The 15207-nt window shown below is 44.2% G+C and overlaps 1 protein-coding gene across 5 annotated transcripts in view; it reads right to left on the reverse strand.

The window, feature by feature from the left end:
* Positions 1 to 11640, reverse strand: part of DCAF8 (DDB1 and CUL4 associated factor 8) — a 49691-nt gene extending 38051 nt beyond the window's left edge. Inside the window, exons 1-2 of one of the 5 annotated variants that reach the window (XM_036442711.2) lie at positions 11556 to 11640; positions 10348 to 10422 (exon numbers count right to left, since the gene is read on the reverse strand). The gene's annotated coding sequence lies outside the window, so the exon portion shown is untranslated. Of the gene's footprint in view, positions 1 to 10347; positions 10522 to 11343 lie in introns of those variants that run through there. The other 4 variants (XM_036442710.2, XM_045582986.1, XM_036442709.2 and 1 more) reach the window with 4 other exon arrangements.
* Between the last annotated feature and the right edge of the window lie 3567 nt (positions 11641 to 15207).

The raw sequence follows: 15207 nt of genomic DNA on the forward strand, positions 1-15207 counted from the left end.
GCATATACCCACCCAGGTTTCAGGTCTGACCCCAGGTCTGGATGCATGTGAGAGTCAACCAATCAAGATTTCTCTCTCACATGATGCTTCTCTCTCTCTCCCTCCTTCCCTCCAAGATCAATAAAAAAATAATTTTTTAAAATATATTTTATTGTTTATAGAGAGGAAGGGAAAGGGACAGAGTTAGAAATATCAATGAGAGAAATATCAATCAGCTGTCTCCTGCACACCCCCTACTTGACTGGAATCGAACCTGGGACCCTTTAGTCCGCAGGCCAACGCTCTATCCACTAAGCCAAACTGGTTAGGGCTTAATTATTTTTCAAAGTATGGAAGGTGTATGTGTATTAGGCATCAGGAAGATTATTTTGTCAATGATAGTAAGATGGACTGAAATGGACAGAAAAGGAAGGAGAAACAAGTTTGAAAGCTACTATTATAGTTGCCAAGGTAAGAAGCAATGAGAACCTGTTTTATGTTGATGGCAGAGAAATTAAAAGGAGATGAATGTGAAAAACATTATAGAAATAGGATTAATAGTATTTGACTCACTAAGTTACAAAACTCAAAAAAATCAAAAAGACAACTTTGAGCCTAGGTTCCTAGAGGAAATCAAGTGCCATAAATGAGAAGATTGCATGTGGGGAAAGATATGAATTTTATTTTAATTATATCTAAAATCTAAGCTGACATGTCAGCAATGTAGAGGAGAACTAATAGAGGTCTGAACATTGATAAATTCGGGCCAGAGATACAAATTTGGAAATTATTTGTATAGAGAAGCTTCAAAATCAAATGTCTTGTAAATTATACTTCACTTTAAAAATAAGCACAATTTACTATAGCTAAAATTTGGAAACAGCCTAAGTGCCCATCAGCAGATGAGCACTTAGGTACATCTACACAATGGAATACTACCCTGTGGTAAAAAAAAAAAAAAGAAGGAATTCTTACCATTTGCAACAACAAGGATGAAACTGGAGAGCTTTATGCTAAGTGAAATAAGCCAGTCAGAGAAAGATAAATATCACATGATCTCACTCATTTGTGGAATATAATGAACAAAAACTGATGAACAAAAACAGATCCAGAGATAGAAAAGCATCCATCAGACCGTCAAACCTCAGAGGGAAAATAGGGGAGGGAAAGGGTAAGGGAGAGCGATCAACCAAAGGACTTCTATGCATGCATATAAGCCTAACCAATGGACACAGACACTATGGGGGAGAGTGCATGAATGGGGGATTAGAGGGACAATGGGGGTAAGGACATGTATGTAATACCTTAATCAGTAAACAAAAAAATAAGCCAGTATTGATCAGTGATTAGAATATCTGCCACACATGAATAAGTCGTGGGTTCAATTCCAGGTCAAGAGCAAGTACCTGGGTTTCAGGATGGATACCCGGCCCGTTTTTTTGTCTCCTTTAGATTCCCCACGTGTGTGTGTGTGTGTGTGTGTGTGTGTATGTGTGTGTGCGTGCGTCCCTCTCTCACGCCCTTGCTCCTTCCTTTCCACTCTCTAAAAATCAATGGGAAAAAATGGTGAGGATTAACAAAAATAAATAAAAAATAGGGGAATAAGTAAAAATAACAAGTACCCAAGAAAGCTCTGAGAATAAAGTTCAAAGAAAGAATCTCAGGGGAATATACTACCTCTAGGAAAAAGAAAGGAAAGGGAGACAGAAAGGCATAGGGAACTAGAAAGAATGACTAGAGTGTTAAATGCTGTAGCTATCAAGAGATAAAAATGGCGGAAACCAGTTTGGCTCAGTGGTAGAGCGTCGGTCTGCGGACTGAAAGGTCCCAGGTTCGATTCCGGTCAAGGGCATGTACATTGGTTGCGGGCACATCCCCAATGGGGGGGTGCTGGAGGCAGCTGGTCGATGTTTCTCTCTCATCAATGCTTCTAGCTCTCTGTCCCTTTCCCTTCCTCTCTATAAAAAAATCAATGTTTTATTTTACTTTATTTTTTAGAGAGAGAGAGAAAAATGTTTCAAGAAGATGGGGATGGTCCATGTTTCAAATGCTACAAAGAAGTACAGAAACATATACACTGAGAAAAGGCTTTAAGAGTCAAACAACTTTCTATGGAATTACCTCAGTTACTGAATATGAATCCTGGTTTTCTCTTATTTGAGTCATAAAAGAATTCAGCCATCTCTTTGATTTAGTTAAGTCCGTTAAGATTATTTCCTTAGCCCTAGCAATTATAGTTTGGCTCAGTGGATAGTGTCATCCTGGGGATTGAAGAGGCCCAGTGCATGAAACTCATGCACGGGGGGGGGGGGGGGGGGATGTCCCTCAACCCAGCCTACACCCTCTCCAATCTGGGATCCCTCGAGGGCAGTCCAACACCCCTCTCACAATCCAGAACTGCTGGCTCTCAACCACTTGCCTGCCTGCCTGCCTGATTGCCCCTAACCGCTTCTGCCTGCCAGCCTGATCGCCACCCAACTGCTCCCCTGACTGATGTTTAACTGCTCCCCTGTCAGCCTGTTTGCCCCAAACTGCCCTCCCCTGCAGCCCTGGTTGACCCCAACTGCCCTCCCCTGATGGGCCAGTCACCCCTAACTTCCCTCTCTTGCCAGCCTGGTCGATCCTAACTGCCCTCCCCTGCTGGCCTGGTCGCCCCCAACTATCCTCCCCTGCAAGCCTGATCTCCCCTCCCCCAACTGCCCTCCTCTGCAGGCCTGCCCCCCCCCCTCCCATCAAACTGTTCCCCTTGAGGGCCTGGTCCTCCCCAACTGCCCTCCTCTGCTGGCCCAGTCACTCCTAACTGCCCTCCCCTGCAGGCTGTTCCCTCCCAACTGTCCTCCCCTGCAGGCCTGGTCACCTCCAACTGCCCTCCCCTGCCAGCCCAGTAATCCGTTAACCCCTAACAATGTACCTACCTATAGAGTTTAAGTTTAAAAAATTTGGCTCTCAAAAGAAATTTCAATCATTGTACTGTTGATAATTTGGCTCTGTTGACTAATGAGTTTGCTGATTATTGTCTTATATGCATACATGCACTACCTATAGACACAGGCAATAGGGTGGTGAAGACCTGGGTTGGGACAGAAACTGAGTGGATGGGGATTACGGAGGGGGGGGGGGGCCCATCTGTAGTACTCTCAACAATAAAGATTTTAAAAAGATTATTTCCTTAAAAAACTACTGGCCTACTAATTAATCATAACCTGAGACCCATCTATATATATAAAAGCCTAAGTGACCACCATTTCAAACAGTCACTGTGATGCACACTGACCACCACGGGGCAGATACTCTATGCAGGAGCTGCCCCTTGGTGGTCAGTGTGCTCCCAACAGGCACCAGATGCCAGCCGTGAGCCTGACAAGTGAGGCTGTAGGAGCGAGAGCCTCTCCCCTGGACAATCCCCCTGCACACCCCTTCCCCATCCAGACCAGGATCAGGACCTGCACTGGGACTGACTGGGTGAGAGCCCGTGGCCACTTCCCAGTCATGGGCTCACAAAGACCGTAGCGGAGTGGCAACAAGCCTACTAAGTGGCGGGATGAGTGGGAGCTGTGCGGTGCCTGGCCCAGGCTTGGGCTCCTCTCCAGCTGCTTGCCGCCTTGCATACTACTATATCCCTTGTGAGATGTTGGACTGCAGGTTTCAGCCCAATCCCAACAGGCCACGCCGAGGGACGCCATTGGTGCACAAATCATGCACCGGTCCTCTAGTGTTTAAATATTAAAAAATGTTTTTAGCCGAAACCAGTTTGGCTCAGTGGATAGAGTGTCGGCCTGAAGACTGAAGGGTCCTGGGTTCGATTCCGGTCAAGGGCATGAACCTTGGTTACAGGCACATCCCCAGTAGGGGTGTGCAAGAGGCAGCTGATCAATGATTCTCTCTCATCAATGTTTCTAACTCTCTATCCCTATCTCCTCCTCTCTGTAAAAAATCAATAAAATATATATATATTTTTTAAATGTTTTTATTCATATTGTCATTTGGATAGCTATTTTTTAAAGAGGAAATTCAGAGAGGAAAAGAGGAGAGATAGTAAAATCAATGAGAAAGAATCACTGATCAGCTGCCTCCTACATGCCCCCACAGGGGAACAAGCCCATGATCCGGGCACGTGCCCTTAACCAGAATCGAACCTGGGACCCTTTGGTCTGCATGTCAATGCTCTATCCACTGAGCCAAATCAGCTAGAGCCTTAATGTTTTTATTGTAGTTTGTTTGTTTTTTGTAAAAAGCGATGTCATTGCCCTGCAAAAGTTAGAGGATTAAAAACAAATGTTTCCAGCCTATACTTTGTAGAATTTTTACTACTTATTCCTAGCCTCTCAACTCTGGTTCCAGATTGCATTTCCTAGAGAAACCTGGGATTGCCTGCCACTCAGCAATGATCCTACAAACACTGCATGGAACTTTGGTAATAGTCCCAAGTCCGTATCTGCTTAACTGTTCTCACTTGCCTTTTAAAGAATTCAGAGACCTGTTAACATCTTCTTTTGAGTACTATATTCATGTCCTATGAACTAGGGTAAAGCAATATACTCAAGAACTCAACAATAGCCAGGACCGGTTTGGCTCAGTGGATAGAGCGTCGGCCTGTGGACTGAAAGGTCCCGGGTTCGATTCCGGGCAAGGGCATGTACCTTGGTTGCGGGCACATCCCCAGTAGGGGGTTGTGCAAGAGGCAGCTGATAGATGATTCTCTCTCATGGATGTTTCTAACTCTCTATCCCTTTCTCTTCTTCTCTGTGAAAAATCAATAAAATAAAATAAAATAAAAGAACTCAACAATATAAGCCTCCTTTTCTTGAAAGTTGAGAAGATAGCCAAGATGAGAACTTCAAAGCAACCACCACAGATGATGAGGAAGATAAGGAAGTCTTGCATCAACTATCCTATTAATATGAACAGGAAATTTGTTCCCCCTTCGGATGGATGCCTTCTCTTCCTGTTGGTAATACCAAATGTCTTATGTTTAGATTATTGGCTTTGGTTCCAATAACAATATTTCAGCCCTCGTCTGTTTGGCTCAGTAGATAGAGCACTGGCCTGCGGACCCAAGGGTCCCAAGGTTCAATTCTGGTCGGTGGCACGTGCCCAGGTGGTGGGCTCCATTCCCAGTAGAGCACATGCAGGAAGCAGCCAATCAATGATCCTCTCTCATCACTGATGCTTCTAGCCTCTCTCCCCCTCTCCCTTCCTCTCTAAAATAAAAAATATTTGAAGAAAAAAAAAATAATGGTATTTCAGTATGTTAAGAATTCATTCTAACCCATCAGTGCTATCTCCAGCTATAGAGCTAAGGAACTTTTTATAACAATTAAGCCCCTTTATCTCAATTTAAATGATTCTAAGAAAAATCCATTAACTAAGGAACTAATTTATTGCTTCCACTATAAAATTATTTACTTTCACATCAAAATCCAGTATTAACAGTTTTTGCCCTTCACATTTCACACCTTCCTTGAGCCCTAGCTGGTTTTGCTCTGTGGACAGAGTATCAGCCGTGGACTGAAGGGTCCCAGGTTTTATTCAAGAGCACATACCCCGGGTTGTAGGTTCAATTCAGTTCCTAGCCCTGGTCCGGCATGTGCGAGAAACAACCAATCAATGTCTCCTCTCTGTTTCCTGCTCTCTGTCTCTCCAACCCCTTCCACCCTCTCTAAAATATCAGTGGAGACTTGTATACATGCATATAAGTACAACCAATGGACACAAAACTCTGGGGAGGGTGGGTATGTATGGGAGGGGGGGGAAATGGTAAAATATGTACACAGATAATTTAATTTAAAAAGAAGAGAAAACAAAATAAAATAAAATATCAATGGAAAAATATCCTCAGCTGATGAGTAACAAAAAAAATTTTCCCTTTAAATCACTGGAAAGGACACTAGAGAGATCAAAGAGTGGTGATACTCCAAAGGAACAATTTATTGTATAATGAAACAATAAAAGGCTAAAAACATCTAGCACCCTCCTACCTGCACTCAGAGGGCAGAGTTAAATAAGGTTAAAATATACTTGATAATGTGGCATTGCTTAAAGTACACTAGAGAATCATAGCCTCTTGGCTACCACTAGAGGTAAACAGCTTTCCAGATAGCTAAGGAAAACCAAGAACAAAAAATGACTTGTGAGATAACTTCACATTAGAATTTGGCCCGACTTCCTTAAACAGTATCCTCACATGATAAGAACAAATATCTAACCTCTCAAATATAATGATGAAAATTTTTGCAATAACCCAATCCATTAGACATACCACATTTCATTAAAAGATGCCATGCCCTAACCGGTTTGGCTCAGTGGCTGGAGTGTCAGCCTACGTATGGACTGAAAGGTCCCAGGTTCGATTCTGGTCAAGGGCATGGACCTGGGTTTTGGGCGCATCTCCAGTGGAAGGTGTACAGGAGGCAGTTATTTCTCTCTCATCGATGTTTCTAACTCTCTATCCCTCTCCTCTCTGTAAAAAAATCAATAAAATATATATTTTTTAAAAAGATGCCATTTCTGTCATATTAATCATGGCCCACACCCTACATGCAAACTTGAGACACACTAAATTCATTCATTTATCTCTAGAAAACACATTCCTGGGGTTAAGGTAGTACTTGATAAATTGGGCTTCTGGCTCAGAAACTATGTTCTGTAGGGGTAGAGATATAAAAAAAAAAAAAATGCGGTAAGTGACCAATTCATAAAATTAATCACACACTAATTTTCAAAAACTGCTCAAGGACTTTCTTCTCACTCCAAGAGAATAGCTGAATAAGTAAATAAGAACTGGTTGTCCCTTTTTCTGACCAATTTTAATAATAATAATGAAGATTCTTTTTTGTTGTTGTTAATCCTTACCCAAGGATATATTTTTCCCCAATGATTTTTAGAGAGTGGGAGGGAGGGAAGGAGGAGGGGAATAAAAGAAGGTAAGAAGGGAGGAAGGGCAAGAAGATTGTGGATTAAAATCATACACCTATGGATGAGGACAATGGGGGGGGGGGGAACCATGGGTGGGAAAAGGAGAAACAATTGTAATAATCTGAGCAATAAAGGTTTATTTAAAAAAAAAAAAAAAAAAGAGGGAGGGAGGGAAAGAAGAACACTGATATAGAGATATATGAATTGGTTGTGTCCCACACAAGCCCTGACTGGGGTTGGGATCCAATCTTCAACTCAGTACATGCCCTTGAACTGGAATTGAGCCCACAAACCTTCAGTGGGCGGACCAATGCTCTAACCACTGAGCACACCAGGTGAAGATTCTTGTGCATATTCACAAAAACCAAAGATAAAGTTTTCAACACGGCTGTTAAATCTAAAAGCATCTGAAATGAAGATATGCATAATCACTTCCTCCATCCCTGTTGCTGATTCAGTGGTTTCAATTGCCTGGATTCCAAATGGATAAGAGTAAATAACAGATTATCGTGCCTCACTGATAATCTGCTTAAAAATAAAGCTAATTCAATCTTAAAAACTAACTCTTAGCACTGATGTTATGCAATAAAAAGCTCTGTTTGGCTAACTGACTTTTATTATCTGGACATTTCCTAGACATGTTTAGAGTAACTTTCTTCAGTAGGTAATATCCAGAAATAAATAATATTTACTAAAAACAAAGTTTAACTAGTCACTTCATGATTGTAAAAGCCTGTAACTCACTGATGGAATGCAAGACCAGAGAGTGTGAAACTGATCATCTCAGGCGCCCGCAATAGGGCACACGTCTACGGAACATCTCCCACTAGCTGTGTCCCATTTGCTTCTGAAATGCCAGTACTGTTTTAATCTGGCAACAAAAAGGCTGCTTTTTTTCAGCTCTCTCTAAAGACTGGCTCCTGCCCTAGGTTGATCCTAGTCAACACCACGGAGCAGCGCTGGGACGGAATTTTACACATTTAACAGAGTGCTGTACTAAATGCCCTGTTGGGTTGGGAACTAAGGTCACAGCATACCTAGCCTCTCACTTCAGCCTGCTAGGAAATTCTTCCTAATGAAATGGGACAATTCTTATGCAACACCATGAAATACAAAATATCTTCAGAATACGTGAAATCCTTGGGGGAGGAGAGGAATGGAGCAGGAATGGAGAATTCTTATCTGTCACACAGAATAATTAGGCAAAATTATGCCTCTTCAAACATATTTCCTTTTTCCACTATTTCCAAACATAGATCTAAAAATCTTCTAAAAATATAAATAATAAAAATGCAATCTCACTATTCTCCATCCCAAGTTTTTTATCTTTGGAGAGAATTTAGATCCTGTTTTATGTTAATGCAAGTTGATCAACTCTAAGTTGATCTCTGGCTTGAATATAATTGCTTTCATCACAAGGTTATCAACACTTTTTTTTTAATATGCATTTTTATTGATTTCAGAAAAGAAAAGGGAAACATCAATGATGAGAGAGAATCACTGATCGATGCTCCCTGCATGTCCCCTACTGGGGATGGAGCCCACAACCAGAGGAACCAGGGACCTTTCAATCCACAGACTGATGCTCTATCAACTGAGCCAAACCAGATAGGGCTAACCAACACATTCTTAATTTTCATGTGGCCTTATCTACTCAAAAAGGCATGGAAGAAAAGCCAACAAGAGAAGGTTAGAAACGTATCATCTGTGCTATCCTATTATTAAGATGGTCCAACTGGGGAGGTGAAATAAAAAACTCTGTATCCCTGACTCCCTAGTCCAGATTCACTTCACACAGAAAGGAGGCCTTTCCATGGTCTAGTTTTTTGGTAATGTATTGATGAGGATCACTGCAGAGCCCAACAACTAGGAAAAACAACGACATACTCTCTCCATGGCAAAAGGAAAAGGCCTGAGGTAGACAGAGCAGAGGTGGTGAGCGCTGAAGCAGGAAAGGAAGGAATTCCAGGCCTACCTCCTTTTACGGTGCTTCCCTTTATACGGTGCTTCCCAGATGCTGTGTTTTTTACAAACTGAATGCAAGACCCTTCACTGGCAAAGAGAGTGCAATTCATTTACTGCAATACACTGCTGCAGTGGCCTGGAAATGAACCACCAATATCTGGAGGTAAGCCTGTACAACACTTGTGTCAACTCTGGTCAGGTATACTAATACAGACACCAGGAGGAATGAAGCAATGAACAAAAAAACCCCACAAACTTATATTTAGTTTAAGAATGCATTTAGAGATATACATATATCTACATCTAATACTCCCCTGTCCTCTGGTCTTGAACTAACCTGAATCATGTTCAATAGACAACCCTTGGTGGGCACATACAAAGTAACATTTAAGCTGACCAATTAAGAATGAATTGAAAAAATAACCAGGAAACAATGTTCAAAAGCAAAATGCAAGGAGATGTAAACTAATGTCTAACTTATTCTAAGCCATATCAACGATGTGTACAGAAAATGGGGGAGGGGGGGGGGTGTGAGAAACCTGTCTGTCATGTACTAGCCATATAAACAGAAGGAAGTGGTATTTATCCCACTTTTGGAGATGTGAAAACAAAGAGAGAAGCTTAAATAACGCGCCCAAAGTCTAAACCTTAGTACAGCGTTTAAACACACGTCTGTCCAGCTCTAAAGCTGTACTTTCCCCTTTATATCTTACTGATAGACCTATGTACCACCAATAATAATCTTATTCCAGTTCATAAGGAGCATTTTCTAATTAGAACCCAATGTGAAATAACGCTCACCAGTGTCACATTCGACCTTTCCTATTGCAAATCAGAGATATTAAGAGTCAGCCAGACCTCCCTCCCAAAGACATTCAGCTCCAGTCACATCCCATAAACTCCAACCACAGCACTATTCTCTGCTTTTAAAACCCAAGAATCTTACAAAAATTACGTTGACAAGTATGTCCTGACTCCTTCTGCCACACTGGCTCATGCTGCTTCCTGCACAGGATGACTGTCTGTCTGTCTGTCTGCTGAACAGCTATAAAAACAAGTTTACTACCTCCAGAAGAGCTGGAATTCTGAGGTGAACTGAACCCAGACACCAACAAAAGGTAGCCTTCAGTTTCCTTACAAGCGGCTAAATATTCTCCTCTAAGGAGCAAGAAATGACGGCCCGAACTAATCCACAGGTTGTAACAATGTAAGAAACACGAACCACACGAAGGCAAAACGCAATGCAAATGAGGTAGACACAGTCACTTCTAGGCTTACCCGAGTTTCGGAGATAAACACAGGAAGAGTTTATGAGAGAGAATCAAGACGTCCCACGGCCCGTTAAACTCGTAAAAGTAATTGAACCAGAGCTGGCACACAGTCAAAAACAATACCCCGGCTCGGGGAAACGGTGGTGGGAATTTTACGACTTGAGTGGTCAGCCCTTGACCGTCAGGGCAGAAATCCAAACGCTCAACTCCTCCTCACCTTTCCGCCTCTCCCGCGGCAGGAAGGGGCAGGCCGGGCTCCTGAGAAAACGGGTCCTGTGGGTTCACTGAAGGGCTGAGAAACAAAGTTTAAGTGGCAAAGGCGTCTCTGCTACTAAACATAGTAAAAAAAACATAAGTACATTATAATGTGTTTGAGATCTCTCCAGAACTATTAAAAAAAAAAAAGAGTAATGAATCTAATTCCGACTACTCTGTAAATAACCTTACAAACATAGTTACGGAAATAAAAGGAACCAGGCGAGTTATCCTCCCCGCTCCACCAACATGTAAAAAAAAAAAAAAAAAAAAAAAGTCACTTAACAGGAAAACCTGAATCTTTTCAACCCTAACGAACCCCCACCCGAGCCTCCCTCCCGGGAGAAACCACCGCGCGGGGGAGGGGTGGGTCCCGGGGAGAATGTGATAGCTCCAGCGCCGGTTTGTTTACAGGCTCCGGCGACAATCATGAGTCAGAAATTCAAGCCACCGGGCGCCTTCCAGCTAACAGGGACCGAAGGGGACCGCTCGACGGCGTCCCGGAGGTCTGGGGGCGGGGGGAGGCAAACCGAGAGAATTCTGTTACAAAGGGGACCGGACGGGACGGGGCCAGCCGGCAACGACCGCCCCTCGGGTTCTCGGACCTCGGCCGCCCTCCAGTGCGGGGTGCGGGGCCCGAGAACTCGGGATGCGGGGGAGGGGGGAGGGGTGCTCAGGGGGGTATCGCGCGGGGCCCTTGAGGGGACTGGGGAGGGCGAGCCGCGTCCCCCAGCCTCTTGGGGGGGTTGGGGGAGGGGGATGGAGCCCACAAACGGGGTCGTCACCCAACGAGGCAAGACGTCCCTGGAGGGCTGTGGGTCAGGCCCTTGAGGGCAATCGGGGCTGCCGGGGGGGAAAGGGCAGCCAGTCCTTGCAGCGGAGACTTGGCTGGAGAGAGGAAGAAGCCCGGAGCCCTGGGCTTGGAAACGAGCCCCACTGTCCTGAGGGGGAAACAGACCAGGGGAGAGTGGCAGGCCAAGCCGGAACGAGGCACGGACCGGGTAGGTCGGGGGTGGGGGAGGGTGTCCGGCTGGGGCAGTTACAAGCACGGGGGCCGGCGGGGCTCGGCAGCCCGCTCCCCGCCTCGGGTCATCCTGCTAGCAGCCGCTCCAACGGTCCCAGGCCCGGCCGTCCCGTCCACTGCCGCCACCAACGCCGCCGCCATCTTACACTGGCCAGCGGCCGCCGCCACCGCCGCCTCCGCTCTCTGCGCCTGCGCCTGCGCCGCCACGCTTTCCGGCCCCGTTTGCGACGCTCGGCCGCGGAGGAGCCGCAGGGAAGGGTGGTCGCGCGAGCTCTCCGCGGCCCAACCTCCGCGAAGGACGCGTGAGGGGCGGGGCTTACGGCCAACGGAAAACACGGCGGGGGCGCGTGCGCATTGCCAAGGAGGCAAAGTTTATTTATTTATTTTTTTTTCTAGTGCTTGGAGGGTCACACGTGCCTTGTGATTCGCAAGGCAAAGCTGAGTTAGCGGCGTCGCTGAGTTGTGGTGGAAATAAAATATATTCCTAATGGGCTAGCAGGCGACCTTCCGGGCGACCTCCATGTCTGCCCTGTTTCTGAATACTGGGAACAAGCAGTTGTGAAGCCAGGTTTTCTCCAAAAACCCTATTTCCTTTGAGACCATTTCCATAAATGGTTTCCATATCTTCGAGGCCCACTTCACACACACACACACACACACACACACACACACACACACACACACACCCCCCCCACCCCGACCGCCTCCATGCATCCACTTTTCCCCCCCAATATATTTTATTGATTTTTCACAGAGAGGAAGGGAGAGGACTAGAGACTTATAAGCATCAATGAGAATCATTGATCAGCTGCTTCCTACACACCCGCCACTGGAGATGTGCCCGCAACCAATGTATATGCCCTTGACCAAATCGAACCTGGGATCCACTGAGCCAAACCGGTTTCGGCCATGCATCTACTTTTAAGGAGTGATTCAGAGCCTTGACTTGCAGCTATTTCTATGAAGTGGGGAGGGACATTGAGGGTTCCCAAGAATGGGCCCGGGAATGCCCACTCTGCTTCCTAACAGAAAGCGTGTAGAAGATCCCTGACAGGGTTACTCCCCCGCTGCCCGGATGGAGGGTTTTTGATCAAAAGGCTAGGGTGCGAGAATCTGACCTCGCCTCCTGTACCGCTACCCTGCACGGTAAGTCATCACTTAGATTGTTGCAATAGACACCTAGCAGGTTTGTCTACTTCCATTATTGTCCTAGTTAAACATTAAGGCAGCCAGAGTGTCCTTTTAGGCTGTAAGTCAGGTCAAAACTTCCAAGCTTCCCATGACACAAAAATCACAATGGTCACAGCAGTCTTCAACACAGGCTTACAAGATCCGGTACCTGTTTCTCTGACTCCTCCCACGCTGCCTAGCTCTACGCTAGCCTTGGCCTTTGGTGTCACTCCAGCAGAAGCATGTTCCACCCCAGGGCTTTTGCACTTGTTTTCTTTCTTTTTCTTTTTTACTGTTTATCTAAGATTTTTTTCCCCTTCAGATATTAGAAATGCAAATGACTTTGGTATGTTGTTCTTATATCCAGCAACCTTGCTAAACTTTCTAATTCCAATAGTTTATTTATAGATTCTTTTGGGTTTCCACATAAACAATTACAGTATACTAGGTAAGAACACCGGTTTCATTTCATTTATTTTATTTTTGGGCCAAAACCAAGCTTTTCCTCCATCATCCCCCCTCCCACCTTTTTGGCAATCATCAGCTTGTATCCTAAAAAGGATTTTTAAAAATGTATGGATTTTTTACAGAGAGGAAGGGAAAGGGACAGAGAGTCAGAAACGTGGATGAAAGAGAAACATCGACCAGCTGCCTCCTGCACACCCCCTACCAGGGATGTGCCCGAAACCAAGGTACATGCCCTTGACCGAAATCGAACTGAGACCTTTGAGTCCTCAGGCCGACACTCTATCGACTGAGCTAAACTGTTCCAGCAGCTTTTATTCTATAAGTCTTTTTCTGTTTTGTGGTGTTTCTTTGTTGTTGTTTTTTAGATTCCACATATCAGTGAAATAATATGGTATTTGTCTTTCTCTAATTTCACTTAGCATAATACCCTCTAGGTCCATTCATGTTGTACAAATGGCAAGATTTCATTATTTTTTATTGCTGAGTAATATTCCATTGCTTGTATACCACACCTTCTTCATCCATTCATCTATTGATGAACACATAGGTCACCTCTATGAGTACCACTCCAGTGAATTCAGGAGTGTATATATCTTTTCAATTTGGCCTTTTTGTTTTCCTTGGATAAATTATCCAGAAGTGGAATTGCTGGGTCATATGGTGGCTCTATTTTTAATTTTTTGAGGAATCTCCATACTGTTCTCCATAGTGACTATACCAATTTACAATCCTACAACAGATATTTATAACGTGAGTTCTCCACTTAATCTCCACAAATCTCTACTCAAATACTTCGTGAGGCAGCTCGTGACCATTCCAACTAAAATGATACATTTTACATACACAAAAAAGAAAGAAAATGGTACCCTACACCACCACCTCCAGTATCCTCTTGCTCTGCATTTTTTATTCATAATGTTTATAAATATATACTTACTGTTTTTTAGGAAAAGAGAAACATCAATGGGAAAGAAATATCCTGCATAACTGCCACCAGGGATTGAGCCCACAACCCAGGCATGTGCCCTGACGAGGAACTGAACTGGCAACCTTTCCATGCATGGGGTGATGTTCAACCGAATCACACCGGCCAGGACTTTCATAACATTTTTTTTAACTGTAACATGTAACCTATAATTATATATTTTTAATCTAAATATATATTAGAATAAAACTCTGTGAAGGCAGGGTCTTTGTCATCTTTGTAACCCGAACATCTAGAAGAGTGCTAGAACACCAAGTAACTATCAAATGCTCCAACCTTCCATTCATTTATTGTATCCAACAATTATTGAATTCCTGCTACATGTAAGGTCCTGTTCTAGGTGCTGCAGCTGCTGCAGTGAAAAAAACAAACCCAGCCAAAACCAATTTGGCTCAGCGGATAGAGCGTCAGACTGAAAGGTCCCGGGTTCGATTCATGTAAGGGCACATGCCTTGGTTGCGGACACATCCCCAGTAGGGAGTGTGCAGGAGGCAGCTGATTGATGTTTCTCTCATACATCCATGTTTCTAACTATCTCTCTCTCTTCCTCTCTTTAAGAAATCAATAAAAAATATTTTTTTAAAAATGACAAAGGCAGATTAAAAAAAAAAACAGATGTCTGCATTCATGGAACTTATTATTAGTGCAGAAGTTGGGAATGTATAGAGAGGAAAGGGACAGGCAGAAAGACGATATTAACTTATGGAGAGTACTGCAAAGGAAAAGAAATGGTGTGCTCTTTTGTACTGGGGGTCCAGGGAAGGCCTCTCTGCTGAGATGTGAATAGAGATCAGTGGGGAGAGCCAGGCAGAGGGAGCAGCAAGGTTAAAAAACCTTGAATCTTGAGTGTACTCTGTATTCAAAGAACAATAAGGAAAGCAGATGAGCATGTAGGAAATTAGTTTAGAGAAACAAGATGGGAGGTCAGATGAATTATGGACTTATAGAACTAAAGAGAGGACTTTGGGATTTTACCCTAAGAGTGCCAGGAAAGCCCTAGTGGGTTTGGCTCAGTGGATAGAGCATCAGCCTGCAGACTGAAGGGTCCCAGGTTCGATTCCGGTCAAGGGCACATGGCCTGGGTTGCGGACTCGGTCCCCAATGGGGGGCATGCAGGAGGCAGCTGATCAATGATTCTCATCATTAATGTTTCTAACTATCTCTCCCTCTCCCTT

Source organism: Pipistrellus kuhlii, unplaced genomic scaffold (genome assembly GCF_014108245.1).
Source record: "Pipistrellus kuhlii isolate mPipKuh1 unplaced genomic scaffold, mPipKuh1.p scaffold_m20_p_18, whole genome shotgun sequence".
Taxonomy (NCBI): domain Eukaryota; kingdom Metazoa; phylum Chordata; class Mammalia; order Chiroptera; family Vespertilionidae; genus Pipistrellus; species Pipistrellus kuhlii.